This window comes from Bombina bombina, chromosome 2, assembly GCF_027579735.1.
Source record: "Bombina bombina isolate aBomBom1 chromosome 2, aBomBom1.pri, whole genome shotgun sequence".
Lineage (NCBI taxonomy): Eukaryota > Metazoa > Chordata > Amphibia > Anura > Bombinatoridae > Bombina > Bombina bombina.
Genome location: NC_069500.1, coordinates 1,402,444,953 through 1,402,462,113, shown reverse-complemented (window position 1 = coordinate 1,402,462,113; position 17,161 = coordinate 1,402,444,953).

Genomic DNA, 17,161 nt, shown 5'->3' with positions numbered 1-17,161 from the left:
ACGCAAAAAAGTCCACCTCATAAGGGAGTGGGTAAAAGCCCGTCAGAGGGATGGAAAGCAGGATCCACCCCCACGGACACTATACCTGCTAAATTATGATGAGACTTTATGCACCCTCCTCAATCTCCGTTTCCCCGGCAGATTTGCATCCTCTCGCTCCTCAACTTCTTCCCCAGTTGCTGGATATGACACCCAAGACCCGGAGCCCAGTGCAGCTGCTTCTCCAATCGGTGACCTGGGAGAAGGAGGTAGAGAGGCTGAGCCAGGTAAATATCAGACTTCACAGAATATATTAATATTTGAGTATATATTTAAGCAATGTGTATATAGTCATATATTCAACCTATATAGATCTCACAACACACGCTACATATGATGTTTAGATATCTGAATTTAGATTCGTCACACATGAAATAGGAATGATGTATCTTGCACTCTCCCGAATATGCGTCACAGAGCTAAAATGGAATTGCGCATCCGTGAAATCCCTATCATCCGCCATTTCAGACATTGAATATCGAATCATACCACAGTTCTAAATATTAATTGTTATCATTCAATCTTTACAAATATCCGATTTGAATATCGTAATACACCCAATTGAAATTATATTCGAAGTCTTTAGAAATTATACTCATCACACTACTATATCAAAATCAATTATGAATCACGGATGCGCAATTACACTTTGACTAATTGCGCGATGATCACGAAAGATATAATTGCGCAGACAAGTGAACATGTGTTTGCTGTAACAGTGGCATTTCTTTAGACATGTTGGTCAAATCACGGATGCGCAATTTCGCTTTGACTAATGGGCGATGATCACGAAAGATAATTGCGCAGACACGTGAACATGTGTTTGCTGTAACAGTGGCATTACTTAGAAATGTTGGTCAAATGTATACGTTAATTATTATATATGTGAAGAATACAGTATCCTTATTTACAATCTTCTACATTAGAAAATTGATGACAATGCAAAAATAAAAAATTACTTAAAGGGACAGTCAACAACATAAAAGATTGAAAATAAGAATACATGTTCTCTTTGTAAAAAAAATAATTTAGAAAACAATGAACTTACGTGAATACAAATATAATTTTACTTTGTCAATTCTAAAAACAAAAAGAAAATATTGTTTGTGTCCATGGCCTGATTTTTATTAATGATATCTGTTAGGGGTAATATGAACCTGACGGCAGCCATCTTGTTCCTCGCAGCCATCTTGTAATGATTAGCATCCATTTTGTAATGATTAGACTTTTATTATACTGGGTTATTATGTAGTGAGAACTATGTGCATGTTATGATAGTTTCCTTAGCTGTTCGGCCTTGTCAATGTACTCTGGAAGATAATGTCAATAAGATGGTTCAGAAACCTTGCTGTCTCCGCAGATGTTAGCCTATTATGACTATGTAATTCTTGTTATGAGAAACTCATTTTCCAGCTTTACATTGTACTTTGTTCTGTATAACTGTGTAAGATGACGCGGTCCTAACGTGTCATCCCCTTAACCCTGTATGCTGTTATAAGAAATGCTTGCACTGTTCAATAAACAGAATTGGCTTTAGATCATATTGCTGCGTGGTCTGAGTCATTCTAAGGGGCCCTTATCAGATAATCTACATATGCCTCAGGTGGTACACTGGCCCTGTGGCTTCGGCCTGACCTGACACTTACCCCCCTGGGGAAACACCTAACAATTTCCAATCATGATTGAATATTTTACAAATATGGCTGTCGGTGCTGGAACCTCGAGCCCGTGTTCATCACAGTATAGTATGTCTCATTTTAATTTACATTTGTCTCACAAACTTAGACATAACATTACCTAATCCATTCACATTTATCTCTATTAATATGGATACTCTAAATCTATTTTAATGTTATTTTAAAATAAGAATCACGAATCAGATTTTGGATTTCATTGTAATACAAATATTCAATTATGAGTATTTGAAGATATTCCTTCTATTCTTGATATCTTCATTTTAATGTAATCTTTGGGTCATGGCCATTTAGTATTATGCCCCTGGGTAGCGCTTGACAGTTTTTGGCTACATTTAGACAACACTAACACATATTTACATATGTGCAGGTTATATAAAAATACATCTCATATGCTTGGATATATTCTTCTTATCATTAAAGGGACATGAAAACCAACCTTTTTCTTTTATGATTTAGACACAGGGCGCCATGTACTAAGGCGTCAATTTTTTCGCACAGACCGTATCGAAATAACCCGCCGGCATTCGCACCATGCGGATGGCACTTTGTTACATGAATGTACTAAATACCAAGCCGTAAAATTTCGCGTCTATTGTGTGTCGAAGACAATCGGATTATTGATAACTTTGAAGCTTCATTCGGCGCAAAAGAGCAAAGTTAAGAAGCTGTCTAACCAGCGTCCCCTATGAAAAAAATAAAAAAGGATTAACATTTCAAAGATGATAAAGACGATAATTTCAATGAGAATTAACTATGCTTTTTAGTTAAATCTATCATCACAATCCATTACATAAACTACGTTTGACAATTTTAATAATACTGTAACATAAAATCCAAAAAATATAATTACCTAACAGCCATCCTTCAGGCATCTCTCCCTCCTCAAACTTCCGATATAACCCAGACTGACGCAAGATATACGAATCATGGCAGGATCCAGGGAAGTTGGAACCGACACTGATTATTTTCATGTTATGGTCACACACCATCTGAACATTGAGGGAATGGTACTGTTTTCTATTCCGGAAAACTTCCTCACGTTCTCGGGATGGTTTGACTGCAACATGGGTGCAATCGATGGCTCCAAGTACATTGGGCATTTCGGCCATTCTATAAAAATTAGACTTCACAGATTGCCACTCTTCTGGAGTCGATGGAAGGCACACGTACCTTGGAAAGACGACCATCAAAGCATCAATAACTTTGGTTAGGTGCCTCGAAAAAGCAGACTGGCTGATGCCAATTATAATGCTAGACACAGCTTGGAATGAACCGGTGGCAAAAAAGTGTAAGGCTGCCAACAGTTTTAATAGTCCGCGTATGGCTTGTGAACGCGCTGTCATAGGTTCCAGGTATTCTGCTATTTCATTGTAAAGTTCCATAATAGCTTCTCTGTCCAAATGGAATCTCTGGATAATCTCTCGATCAGAAATGCTTTCCAAACCCATATGTGGAAGGAAAACTCTAGGGACTGATTCTTCTACCTCTCCTTCTTTGCAAGTTGTCAACCGGTGCCTGTATAGCCCTTCTTCCTCGTAATTGAATTAATCGGAAAAGAAACATGTGTAAAAGTGTCTCCATCTTCATTCAGTGATCCAAAAACCAATAATGATACAATAGTAGTCTAGTCCTTTCACTTAAGTACTTCTACCTGGCGTCAGGTTGATATGCCCTATAGTTTTCTATTGTATTCGCTACCTAAATGGTCACGAAGCAAATCACGCGTAAGTTACAGTGAAAGTTGTAGCGGACGGATTAGTAGTAACATTCATAATTTCCGATTATAGCGAATTTACGTGCGATCGAACATGTAGTAAGTGGAAAAAGGCTTCGGAATGATCAGTTGCGTAAAATTACGATCGCTGATGAAAATAGTGGTTTTTCGACCCGATCGCAGATTGGTACATACGAGAAGCAGATCGTGAGCGAATTTTGACGCGGAAATAAAGACGGATGGTCACTTCGAAGCTTAGTACATGGCGCCCACAATCTGTTATATGAAACAAGTTTAAAATGTTATTCTATTATCTAAATAGCTGCAGTATATTGGTATCCTTAGTTGAAAAGCATATCTAGGTAGGCTCCGGAGCAGCAATGCATTACTGGGAGTAACCTGATGATTGGTTGATGCACATTATATCATATTTTAATTGATTAAACAAATGTCTTCAGATAACTCCCAGTAGGGTATAGTTTCTCCTTTTAAAAAGAATTCTAAGACAATTAAGAAAAGTATCTAATTTAAGTATATTTGTAAGCTTTTTTAAATCACAGGCTGGATTTGAATCTGTATAAAAAATAAAATTACACATTTGGAGTTTCATGTCCCTTTAAGAGAGAAGGATAATTAAAGATTCTTGATGATAGCATGAAATTATATTTTTTAAGGAATTGCATGCTCTATCCCATTCATTACATCAACATATGGACTAGACAATTCCTTAACAGTGACATTGTCAAATAAAGATATTTTAATATGTAATATTAATTACAAATATCTAAATTAATCCTTACACTGTTTGGATGAAACAATATTGATATCTAAATCACATCTTTCACTTTTGGACTACCTTTATAGATATATCAAAATATTCGAACACCACCATGATGACATTTTTTCAAAAATATGTATTGCATTGTGATCAATATGTGTGGTGTCCTAAAACAGATTACTGTACATTGCACAGATGGATCTATGTGAAACATGACTTATCTTGTAGTTGTCAACAGGTGTTATTCAAAGTGTTGTGTGTGTGTCTGTATTATTTTCAAAACAGGGATTAATAGTTATATTTAGATATGCCATTGATTCATATGAGAAAAATTAGCTGGCTAATATAGTAAGAAATCCAACATATGTAAAAAACATAATTTTCTTTAATATCACCTTGATCAACTCATATATTTATTGTTCATATTAGTGCTCTAGTCTTCAAATTTCTAAGTATATTATATTGAATATTTTATACTTATGTGATTTAGTGATTTCCAAACTGTGTTCACTAATATATTTTAATATCATTAATAGAAGTAGTTATTGTGACGAGCACAGAGGGATCCAGCACTGATGGGGACCTGCATTTGTATGCTTCTGGTAAGTCCATTGGCTCTTTCATATGTCATTGAAGTTGTATTTTGTAATAAATATTATGTTCATGGTTCTGATGAAGCATTTCATTTGAATAAAACATAATCTACTCCTCTGATGATATATATATATATATATATATATATATTTTATTTTAAGATTAAGATCTCAAAGCTTCTTAGTCTAGACCTTTGTGCTTCAGAACATGGCTAGCACATGCTTATCTTTATTTTAAATTTAAACAACAATCATCAAGTGATACACACATGAGAACTTTTAAATGTTCCATGTACTCAGCTTTTGTGAATATTTTAAAAATACAGACTATAAAATGTAATTCTTACTCATCGATAATTAAAAATCTAATTTCGTTTGCATGCTCCATCAAAATTATGGAATTTCTAACTTTGGTTCAGTAGTTTTTCAATGCAACATTGATGTGTGTCTTTGAGCACCAGTAACATATGTTATAAGAATTTTTTTAAAACAGAGAATGGTTTTCGGGGGCGCTCAGTAAGCTCAAAACGTTAGAGATATGGGTATGATCACATTAATAATGGGGACCTTAATAAGGGTGTTCTCAAATAATTATATATATATATATATAATTATATATATTTGGACTCTTTTCCTTTTTGGTAAAAAATTATTGAAGGATAAATCACTCTTTTTTTATCTTTTATTGAAAAATACACCTTTATGTATTTATTCGTGAATGATCTACAGAAGAGCAAAAAATTCAAATGTATATATATATATTTGGACTCTTTTCCTTTTTGGTAAAAAATTATTGAAGGATAAATCACTCTTTTTTTATCTTTTATTGAAAAATACACCTTTATGTATTTATTCGTGTTTATTATAAATTTGCATAATGGTTGTTATGTTCTTTATTAGTTTTGAATATATGAAACATTAAATGTGAATTCTAATGTTTATAAATTTTATCTGTACCCAAATAAATATAATGTCACATTGAAACACTTCCGGACTCTCAGTTTAAAGCCTCTATATTGGTGATATGGTTAAACCAGGTACTTTTTTTGACTAATATATAGTGAAGAGAACTTGAAAATATATGCCAATTTTATAAAAAAACTTTTACTTATTAAAAAACATTACATAAAAATCATAAAATACTAAATTATACAATTAGCAGATTTTTCACTGAAATCTATTGTGACAAATTTGTTCCTTTAAAAACAAACAATTAAACTTTCTTCTAAGAAAACCTTTGATATGCGTAGATATTTAAAATAAATTACTAAGCTTATAACTTTATGCAAGTGTTTTCAATATACTTCTGCTTTAAGAAAATGGCTTTTGTGTTTTCTTACTGGACTGATAAGTAAAGGATGGTCTTACGTTACCACCTTTAAAGGGACACTGTACCCAAATGTTTTCTTTCATGATTCAGATAGAGCATGACATTTTAAGCAACTTTCTAATTTACTCCTATTATCAAATTTTCTTCATTCTCTTGGAATCTTTATTTGAAATGCAAGAATGTAAGTTTAGATGCCGGACCATTTTTGGTGAACAACCTAGGTTGCCCTTGCTGATTGGTGGATAAATTCATCCACCAATCAAAAACTGCTCTCCAGAGTTCTGAACCAAGAAAAAAGCTTAGATGCCCTCTTTTTTTATATAAAGATAGCAAGAGAATGAAGAAAAATTGATAATAGGAGTAAATTAGAAAGTTGCTTAAAATTGCATGCTCTATCTGAATCACAAAAGAAACATTTTTGGTTCAGTATCCCTTTAATTAACCAAAAAAAAATATTATTTTTAAAGAGAAAGCTGTATAGTCTCTTTTAGCAAATGGTAATTTTGTTGCAATGCCCCTTATTTTGACATATGTAACTTTGCGTGTTATTTTAGAAATGGAAAGTCTCTCCAAATGTAACGATTACACAAAAGTCTCTCCTAATGCATATTTCTCCTTGACAATAAACTTTAGTAGTGGCCAACTACTGAATGCTTAAGTTGCCTTTTAGGACTTGCCTTAGGGAGGTTTTTTTTTTAAAATATCTTTATATGATTAGTACCTTTGGTAGAATTTGTAGTAATCCTGCCATGCAGGTAGTCTTACCCTTCCTTCGAGTAATCTTCCCTCAGGAGTTGATGTTTGTCGGCAACAGTCAGAATTATTCCATTTGGATGTTTTCAGACATGCGCAAGTCTCTTATCCCTTAGACCAAATTATTCTTCCTGCTCTTTAGTACAGAGTGTACGGAGGGGAACAAGTGTCTTTACTTTTTGATTTCAGGTGTTTGTTTTTCACGGCAATCCTTTTCTTTCAGGAAAAAACCTTTAGCTGCTATGATTTTTTTCCACAGCGTCAAAACACCTAGGCCTAGATTTGGAGTTTTGTCGGTAACGACCCGAAAAACTAACGCCGGCTTTTTTCTGGCCGCACCATAAAAATAACTCTGGTATCGAGAGTCCACATAAAGGCTGCGTTAGGCTCCAAAAAAGGAGCGTAGAGCATTTTTAACGCAGCTTCAACTCTCGATACCAGAGTTGCTTACGGACGCGGCCAGCCTCAAAAACGTGCTCGTGCACGATTCCCCCATAGGAAACAATGGGGCTGTTTGAGCTGAAAAAAACCCAAACACCTGCAAAAAAGCCGCGTTCAGCTCCTAACGCAGCCCCATTGTTTGCTATGCGGTAACCCTTCCTACGTCTGCACTTAACACTCTAACATGTACCCCGAGTCTAAACATCCCTAACCTTACACTTATTAACCCCTAATCTGCCGCCCCCGCTATCGCTGACCCCTGCATATTATTATTAACCCCTAATCTGCCGCTCCGTAAACCGCCGCTACTTACATTATCCCTATGTACCCCTAATCTGCTGCCCCTAACACCGCCGACCCCTATATTATATTTATTAACCCCTAATCTGCCCCCCACAACGTCACCTCCACCTGCCTACACTTATTAACCCCTAATCTGCCGACTGGACCTGAGCGCTACTATAATAAAGCTATTAACCCCTAATCCGCCTCACTAACCCTATCATAAATAGTATTAACCTCTAATCTGCCCTCCCTAACATCGCCGACACCTAACTTCAATTATTAACCCCTAATCTGCCGACCGAATCTCGCCGCTATTCTAATAAATGTATTAACCCCTAAAGCTAAGTCTAACCCTAATACTAACACCCCCCTAAATTAAATATAATTTAAATCTAACTAAATTAATTAACTCTTATTAAATAAATTATTCCAATTTAAAGCTAAATACTTACCTGTAAAATAAATCCTAATATAGCTACAATATAAATTATAATTATATCATAGCTATTTTAGGATTTATATTTATTTTACAGGTAACTTTGTATTTATTTTAACCAGGTACAATAGCTATTAAATAGTTAAGAACTATTTAATAGCTAAAATAGTTAAAATAATTACAAATTTACCTGTAAAAGAAATCCTAACCTAAGTTACAAATAAACCTAACACTAGACTATCAATAAATTAATTAAATAAACTACCTACAATTACCTGCAATTAACCTAACACTACACTATCAATAAATTAATTAAATACAATTGCTACAAATAAATACAATTAAATAACTAGCTAAAGTACAAAAAATAAAAAAGAACTAAGTTACAAAAAATAAAAGAATATTTACAAACATAAGAAAAATATTACAACAATTTTAAACTAATTACACCTACTCTAACCTCTCTAATAAAATAACAAAGCCCCCCAAAATAAATGGAAATATTTTTCATTTTTGAACTAAATTTACAGGCCCTACAAAGATGGCAGGGAAAGAAACCCTTAAGGTGGTTCCCTGAAAGATCACATTGGGTTTGTTTCTTATGATTCGATTTAAACTCACTCGGTGCTAATATAGATTTTAAATTTCTTGCTCTTCTGTAGATCATTCTCGGGTGGGGAGGTACTTTATCTCCTAATATTGGGTCTGCTTTGATCAGATGCCAATGTTTACGTAGAATTTTATTCAATACTTTATGATCTTGACTATAGTCATTGATGAAGGGTATTTCATATTCATTATATTTTGTTGAAATGGGTTTCTTTTTTACTTTAAGTAATTCTTTTCTTTCTACATTTTTGGCTCTATTTATAGCTGTGTTTATGATCTCGGATTTATATCCTCGTTCTTTAAATTTTTCTTCAAGTATGCCTATTTGGGCCTCAAAATCATCTTGTTTAGAACAATTTTTCTTTATTCGGAGACATTGACCTACTGGTATGTTGTCTTTCCATTTGCTGTAATGGCAGCTAGAGGCATGTATTAGGTTATTTGAGTCAACAGGTTTGAAATGTGTGCTGGTTTCCAACTTGTCTGCTGTTACTTTTATATCTAAGTCCAAAAATGTAATTTCTTTATGACTATATTGATGGGTGAATTCTATCCCTCTATCATTATTGTTCATTAATAAAATAAATTCTTTTAGGTCTTCCTCGCTACCATTCCATATAAAAAATAGATCGTCTATATATCTATTAAAAAGCACAATGTTCGCGCCAAGCTCGCAATTTTCCAGGAAACTCTGTTCCCATTCTCCCATAAAAATATTCACATTCCCATTCTAAAATAACACGCAAAGTTACATATGTCGTTCTCTTTAAAAATAATATTTTTTTTTGGTTAATTAAAGGTGGTAACGTTAGACCATCCTTTACTTATCAGTCCAGTAAGAAAACACAAAAGCCATTTTCTTAAAGCAGAAGTATATTGAAAACACTTGCATAAAGTTATAAGCTTAGTAATTTATTTTAAATATCTACGCATATCAAAGGTTTTCTTAGAAGAAAGTTTAATTGTTTGTTTTTAAAGGAACAAATTTGTCACAATAGATTTCAGTGAAAAATCTGCTAATTGTATAATTTTGTATTTTATGATTTTTATGTAATGTTTTTTAATAAGTAAAAGTTTTTTTATAAAATTGGCATATATTTTCAAGTTCTCTTCACTATATATTAGTCAAAAAAACGTACCTGGTTTAACCATATCACCAATATAGAGGCTTTAAACTGAGAGTCCGGAAGTGTTTCAATGTGACATTATATTTATTTGGGTACAGATAAAATTTATAAACATTAGAATTCACATTTAATGTTTCATATATTCAAAACTAATAAAGAACATAACAACCATTATGCAAATTTATAATAAACACGAATAAATACATAAAGGTGTATTTTTCAATAAAAGATAAAAAAAAGTGATTTATCCTTCAATAATTTTTTACCAAAAAGGAAAAGAGTCCAAATATATATATACATTTGAATTTTTTGCTCTTCTGTAGATCATTCACGAATAAATACATAAAGGTGTATTTTTCAATAAAAGATAAAAAAAGAGTGATTTATCCTTCAATAATTTTTTACCAAAAAGGAAAAGAGTCCAAATATATATAATTATATATATATATAATTATTTGAGAACACCCTTATTAAGGTCCCCATTATTAATGTGATCATACCCATATCTCTAACGTTTTAAGCTTACTGAGCGCCCCCGAAAACCATTCTCTGTTTTAAAAAAATTCTTATAACATATGTTACTGGTGCTCAAAGACACACATCAATGTTGCATTGAAAAACTACTGAACCAAAGTTAGAAATTCCATAATTTTGATGGAGCATGGAAACGAAATTAGATTTTTAATTATCGATGAGTAAGAATTACATTTTATAGTCTGTATTTTTAAAATATTCACAAAAGCTGAGTACATGGAACATTTAAAAGTTCTCATGTGTGTATCACTTGATGATTGTTGTTTAAATTTAAAATAAAGATAAGCATGTGCTAGCCATGTTCTGAAGCACAAAGGTCTAGACTAAGAAGCTTTGAGATCTTAATCTTAAAATAAAATATATATATATATATATATATATATATATATATATATATATATATATATATATATATATATATATATATATATATCATCAGAGGAGTAGATTATATGTTTTATTCAAATGAAATGCTTCATCAGAACCATGAACATAATATTTATTACAAAATACAACTTCAATGACATATGAAAGAGCCAATGGACTTACCAGAAGCATACAAATGCAGGTCCCCATCAGTGCTGGATCCCTCTGTGCTCGTCACAATAACTACTTCTATTAATGATATTAAAATATATTAGTGAACACAGTTTGGAAATCACTAAATCACATAAGTATAAAATATTCAATATAATATACTTAGAAAAGGGCTGTGTTTGCCTTGTCAACTCCCTCCAAGGACTGTGATGCACTATGTCACCTTGTCAGATGGCTCGAATGGGGCTGTGTTGGCCTTTGTTTGCCTTGTCAACTCCCTCCAAGGACTGTGATGCACTATGTCACCTTGTCAGATGGCTCCAGTGGGGCTGTGTTTGCCTTGTCAACTCCCTCCAAGGACTGTGATGCCCTATGTCACCTTGTCAGATGGCTCCAATGGGGCTGTGTTTGCCCAGTCAACTCCCTCCAAGGACTGTGATGCACTGTCACCTTGTCAGATGGTTCCAATGGGGCTGTGTTTGCCCTGTCAACTCCCTCCAAGGACTGTGATGCACTGTCACCTTGTCAGATGGCTCCAATGGGCTTGATTTATCATTCTGACTTTTTTGTCACTCATATTATTTATTTAACTTTTCAGACATCATAATAAAATCTAATGTATTAATATGTTATTTTTCATATTTATTTCTTCATTTCTTCCTGTCATTTTTTATAAAATATGTTATGTTGTTAAGCCTTAAAGGGACATTGAACCAATAAATGTATTTGATCCTTTATGTCTAACATTATATATATATATATATATATATATTTTAAATGTACTTCAATTATCAAATTTAATTCAATCTCTTGGTCTAATTTTTAAAATGAGTATCAGTGCACTACTGATTTCTAACTGAACACATCGGTGAACCAATGACAATCGGTATATATATATGCGGTCACCAATCAGCATTTAGAACATAGGTTGTTTGCAGCTCTTGAGATCACCTCGAAACCCATTTCATCAAAAGATACAAAGAGAAAGAAGCAAATTAAAATAATATTATTAAATTTGAAAGGTCGTTAAAATTTAAATCTTTTACATAATCGTGTAACATAAAATGTTTGTTTCATATCCATTTAAACCCTGCTTCTTCCTAAAATTTTCAGAATCCTCCTATTTTAATGAAATATATACTTATTACCAAGAATGGATTATATTTCATATATCATAGTATTACGTTATCTAGCGTGACATTATGTGAAGCTGTGCATTACATGAAATAAACACGCTTCATAGATAACAATATAGCACATACTAGGTTTTAAAATATAATTACATTTCTTATTGACATGCAAAGCTGTAAAATGCAGACTTCTTTGATAGGATGACATTTTTACGTAATCTCGGATGCGCCTTTGATAGGATGACGTTTTTACGCGATCTCGGATGTGTTTTTGATAGGATGACATTTTTACGCGATATCAGATGCGCCTTTGATAGGATGACATTTTTACGCGATCTCGGATGCACCATGTTGTTTAAGACATCACATGTCAAGGTGTTAAATCCATCTGATTGGATTACGTTCTCCCGCAATATTTGAATTTCCACATAACTCACATTTGTGAAAGAGAACACAAGTTTAAAACCATGACTTTCATGGATTATGGATTGTGTCAGTCATGTACATTGTTGAACCAACGCTGATAAAGAACACAAAAATATCTTTTGATGGCTGTCTCGTTGAAGAAACAAAAATGAAGGCAATATGTTTTTACTGCCGAATACATTTTGAGGCAAGTGCAAATCCATGAATATACTCCATCTTATTTAATATGTTTGTAAATTGTAAACAATATTTTCATTTTTCAAAATAATTAATGTGTTGTGTTTAATTTTCAACATATATTTGCTAAAGATGCGCTTTTATGTTTAAATAATATATTCAATATGCATTGACCTTTACATATGATAAATATATATGAGATATCTACTTATTCTAGATGTTATGTCCTGATATTTTTAATAATGTAAATGCTCAGTATTGTGTCACGTATGGCTTCCACATTGTTGATCTCCAAATCTAGTATTGGGAACATATATTTCTAATGTAACTCTTAAAAAGACATAAAACCCTTTTTTTTTTTATAAAATGTTTTATTTTCACATACATTTTTAAACCTGGTTTTCCATTTCTTCTATTCTCCAATGTGCTTAAAGGGACACTGACCCCCCAAAAAATCTATTGTGATTCAGATAGAGCATGCAATTTTAATTACATTTCTAATTTACTCCTATTATCAAACTCTTTTCATTCTATTGGTATCTTTATTTGAAATGCAAAAATGTAAGTTTAGATGCCGGCCCATTTTTGTTGAACACACTGTGTTGTTCTTGCTGATTGGTGGGTAAATTTAACTACCAATAAACAAGTGCTTTCCATGGTTCTGAACACAAAAATAGCTTACATTCCTTCTTTTTTAAATAAAGAAAGCAAGAGAACGAAGAAAAATTAATAGGAGTAAATTATAAATTGTTTTAAAATTGCATTTTCTATCTGAAGCACTAAATAAAAAAATCTTTGTTCAGTGTCCCTTTAAGTCTCTTGGTATAATGTGTTGAATGAGCATCAATACACTACTATATTTTAATTAAACAAATGGGTGAGTCAATGTAAATCGGTAGGTATATGCAGCCACCAATCAGCAGAGCAGCCCTAGATAAACCTGTCTGCAAATGCTAACAATATAACGAGTCAAAGAATGTGAGTAACTGAGAATGGTGTTTAAAATGCTAGACTCTCTGAAAATGTTCGGCTTTCATAAACCTTCTAAATGAAAAGTCTTTCTTTAAAAATTCAAAGACTATAATGTAGCTTTAAAAAAATAGACTTTATTTAACACGTTGAGAGAAATATGGCATACAGGCTTAGTATCACAAACACTTAAATAAAATCATTTAACCCCTAATCTGCCGACTGGACATCACCACCACTTTAATAAATGTATTAACCCCTAAACCGCCACACTCCTGCCTCGCAAACACTAGTTAAATATTATTAACCCCTAATCTGCCGTCCCTAACATCGCCGACACCTACCTACATTTATTAACACCTAATCTGCCGCCCCCAACTTTGCCGCCACTATACTAAATTTATTAACCCCTAAACCTAAGTCTAACCCTAACACCCCCCTAACTTAAATATAATTTAAATAAAATGAAATAAAATTACTACAATTAAATAAATTAATCCTATTTAAAACTAAATACTTATCTATAAAATAAACCCTAATATAGCTACAATATAACTTATAGATACATTGTAGCTAGCTTAGGGTTTATTTTTATTTTACAGACAACTTTGTATTTATTTTCACTAGGTAGAATAGTTATTAATTAGTTATTAACTATTTAATAACTACCTAGCTAAAATAAATACAAATATACCTGTAAAATAAACCCTAACCTAAGTTACAATTACACCGAACGCTACTCTATAATTAAATTAATTACCTAAACTAACTAAAATTAATTACAATTAAATTAAATAAACTAAATTAGGAAAAAAAATAACCACTAAATTACAGAAAATAAAAAAGGGCCTTTTGCGGGGCATTGCCCTAAAGTAATCAGCTCTTTTACCTGTAAAAAAATAAATACAACCCCCCCCACATTAAAACCCATCACCTACACACCCAACCCTACTCTAAAACCCACCCAATCCCCCCTTAATAAAACCTAACACTACCCCCTTGAAGATCACCCTACCTTGAGACGTCTTCACCCAGCTGGGTACAAGTGGTCCTCCAGACGGCAGAAGTCTTCATCCGATCGGGGCAGAAGAGGTCCTCCAGACGGCAGAAGTCTTCATCCAGGCAGCATCTTCTATCTTCATCCTTCCGGAGCGGAGCGGGTCCATCTTGAAGACATCTGACGTGGATAGAATCCTATCAGCCAATCGGAATTAAGGTAGGAAAATAAGGTAGGATGCAATCAGCCAATCGGATTGAAGTTCAATCCAATTGGCTGATCCAATCAGCCAATAGGATTGACCTCGCATTCTATTGGCTGATTCGAACAGCCAATAGAATGCAAGGTCAATCCTATTGGCTGATTGGATCAGCCAATCGGATTGAACTTCAATCCGATTGGGGGATTGCATCAGCCAATAGGATTTTTCCTACCTTAATTCCGATTGGCTGATAGGATTCTATCAGCCAATCGGAATTTAAGGGACGCCATCTTGGATGATGTCACTTAAAGGAACCTTCATACTTCAGTCGCCGTCGAATGGAAGAGGATGCTCCGCGTCGTATGTCTTCAAGATGGACCCGCTCCGGAAGGATGAAGATAGAAGATGCCGCCTCTATGAAGACTTCTGCCGTCTGGAGGACCTCTTCTGCCTTGATCGGATGAAGACTTCTGCCGTCTGGAGGACCACTTGTGCCCGGCTGGGTGAAGACGTTTTTAAGGTAGGGTGATCTTCAAGGGGTAGTGTTAGGTTTTATTAAGGGGGGATTGTGTGGGTTTTAGAGTAGGGTTGGGTGTGTGGGTGGTGGGTTTTAATGTTGGGGGGGGGATTATATATTTTTTTTACAGGTAAAAGAGCTGATAACTTTAGGGGAATGCCCCGCAAAGGCCCTTTTAAGGGCTATTTGTAATTTAGTATAGGGTAGGGAATTTTATTATTTTGGGGGGATTTTTTATTTTATTAGGGGGATTAGATTAGGTATAATTAGTTTAAAAAAATTGTAATTATTTTTTTATTTTCTGTAATTTAGTTTATTTAATTTAATTGTAATTAATTGTAGTTAGTTTAGGTAATTAATTTAATTATAGAGTAGTGTTAGGTGTAATTGTAACTTTAGGTTAGGGTTTATTTTACAGGTATATTTGTATTTATTTTAGCTAGGTAGTTATAAAATAGTTAATAACTATTTAATAACTATTCTACCTAGTTAACATAAATACAAAGTTGCCTGTAAAATAAAAATAAACCCTAAGCTAGCTACAATGTAACTATTAGTTGTATTGTAGCTATATTAGGGTTTATTTTATAGGTAAGTATTTAGTTTTAAATAGGAATAATGTAGTTAATAATAGTAATTTTCTTTAGATTTATTATAAATTATATTTAAGTTGGGGGGTTAGGTTTAGGGTTAGACTTAGATTTAGGGGTTAATAACTTTATTATACTGGTGGCGACGTTGGGGGCAGCAGATTAGGGGTTAATAAATATAATGTAGGGTTTGGTGATGTTAGGGGCAGCAGATTAGGGGTTCATAAGTACAATGTAGGTGGCGGCGGTGTCCGGAGCGGCAGATTAGGGGTTAATAGTATAATGCAGGTGGTGACTATGTCGGGGACGGCAGATTAGGGGTTAATAAGTGTAAGATTAGGGGTATTTAGACTCGGGGTTCATGTTAGGGTGTTAGGTGTATACATAAAATGTATTTCCCAATAGGAATCAATAGGCCTGCATTAGGAGCTGGACGCTGCATTTTTGTAGGTGTTGTAGGGTTTTTTTTTTCAGCCGGCTCAGCCCCATTGATTCCTATGGGGAAATCGTGCACAAGCACGTTTAGCCAGCTCACCGCTGACTTAAGCAGCGCTGATATCGAGGTGAGATGTGGAGCTAAATTTTGCTCAACGCTCACTTTTCTGAGGCTAACGCCGGCTTGCAGAAAACTCGTAATACCAGCGTTGTTTTAAGTGAGCGGTGAAAAAAAAAGGCTCCTTAAGAGTATTCAAAATCTCTCTTTGGCCATCGTAAATCTCATTCAGTACTCCTGTCAGGTACACTCTGCATTCCGCCTGTTCCATCCGGGAGGCACGCATCTCCTCAAGGAAATCAGTCAAGATCTGCACCTCTCTGGGGCTATGTGCTCCTGAGGATCTGCTGCACGGTGGGCTGCTGGTGCACAGCGAGCTGCTGGTGCACGGGGGGCTGCTGTAGGGATCTCTTTTGCAGTGGGGGCTTCTTCAGAGGTTGAGGGTACAGGGATGTCTTCCATGTCTCCCCGAGGTGCGAGTCATCTGCACCACTCTCATGGCTGGGTGAAGGAGGAGCCTGTGGTTGCTGTGCTGCCTCCTCTCGGGCTCAGACTCTGTATATTGGAAAAATAAAGAAATCGAGATATTAGCACAGTTCCAAATAAAGATGTAAATGTTTTTTTTAAAGTGTATTAATGAGTCTGCCTTCGTAATTCTATTGTAATCAAAATCAATCAATACAATTTCCGCATTTGCAAACTCTTCTTTCTGATATGTATATGGTCAATCTGAATGTCTTTTTGCGTTTGTCTAAAATCTGATTAAATGCACACCTATTCTGTAGAC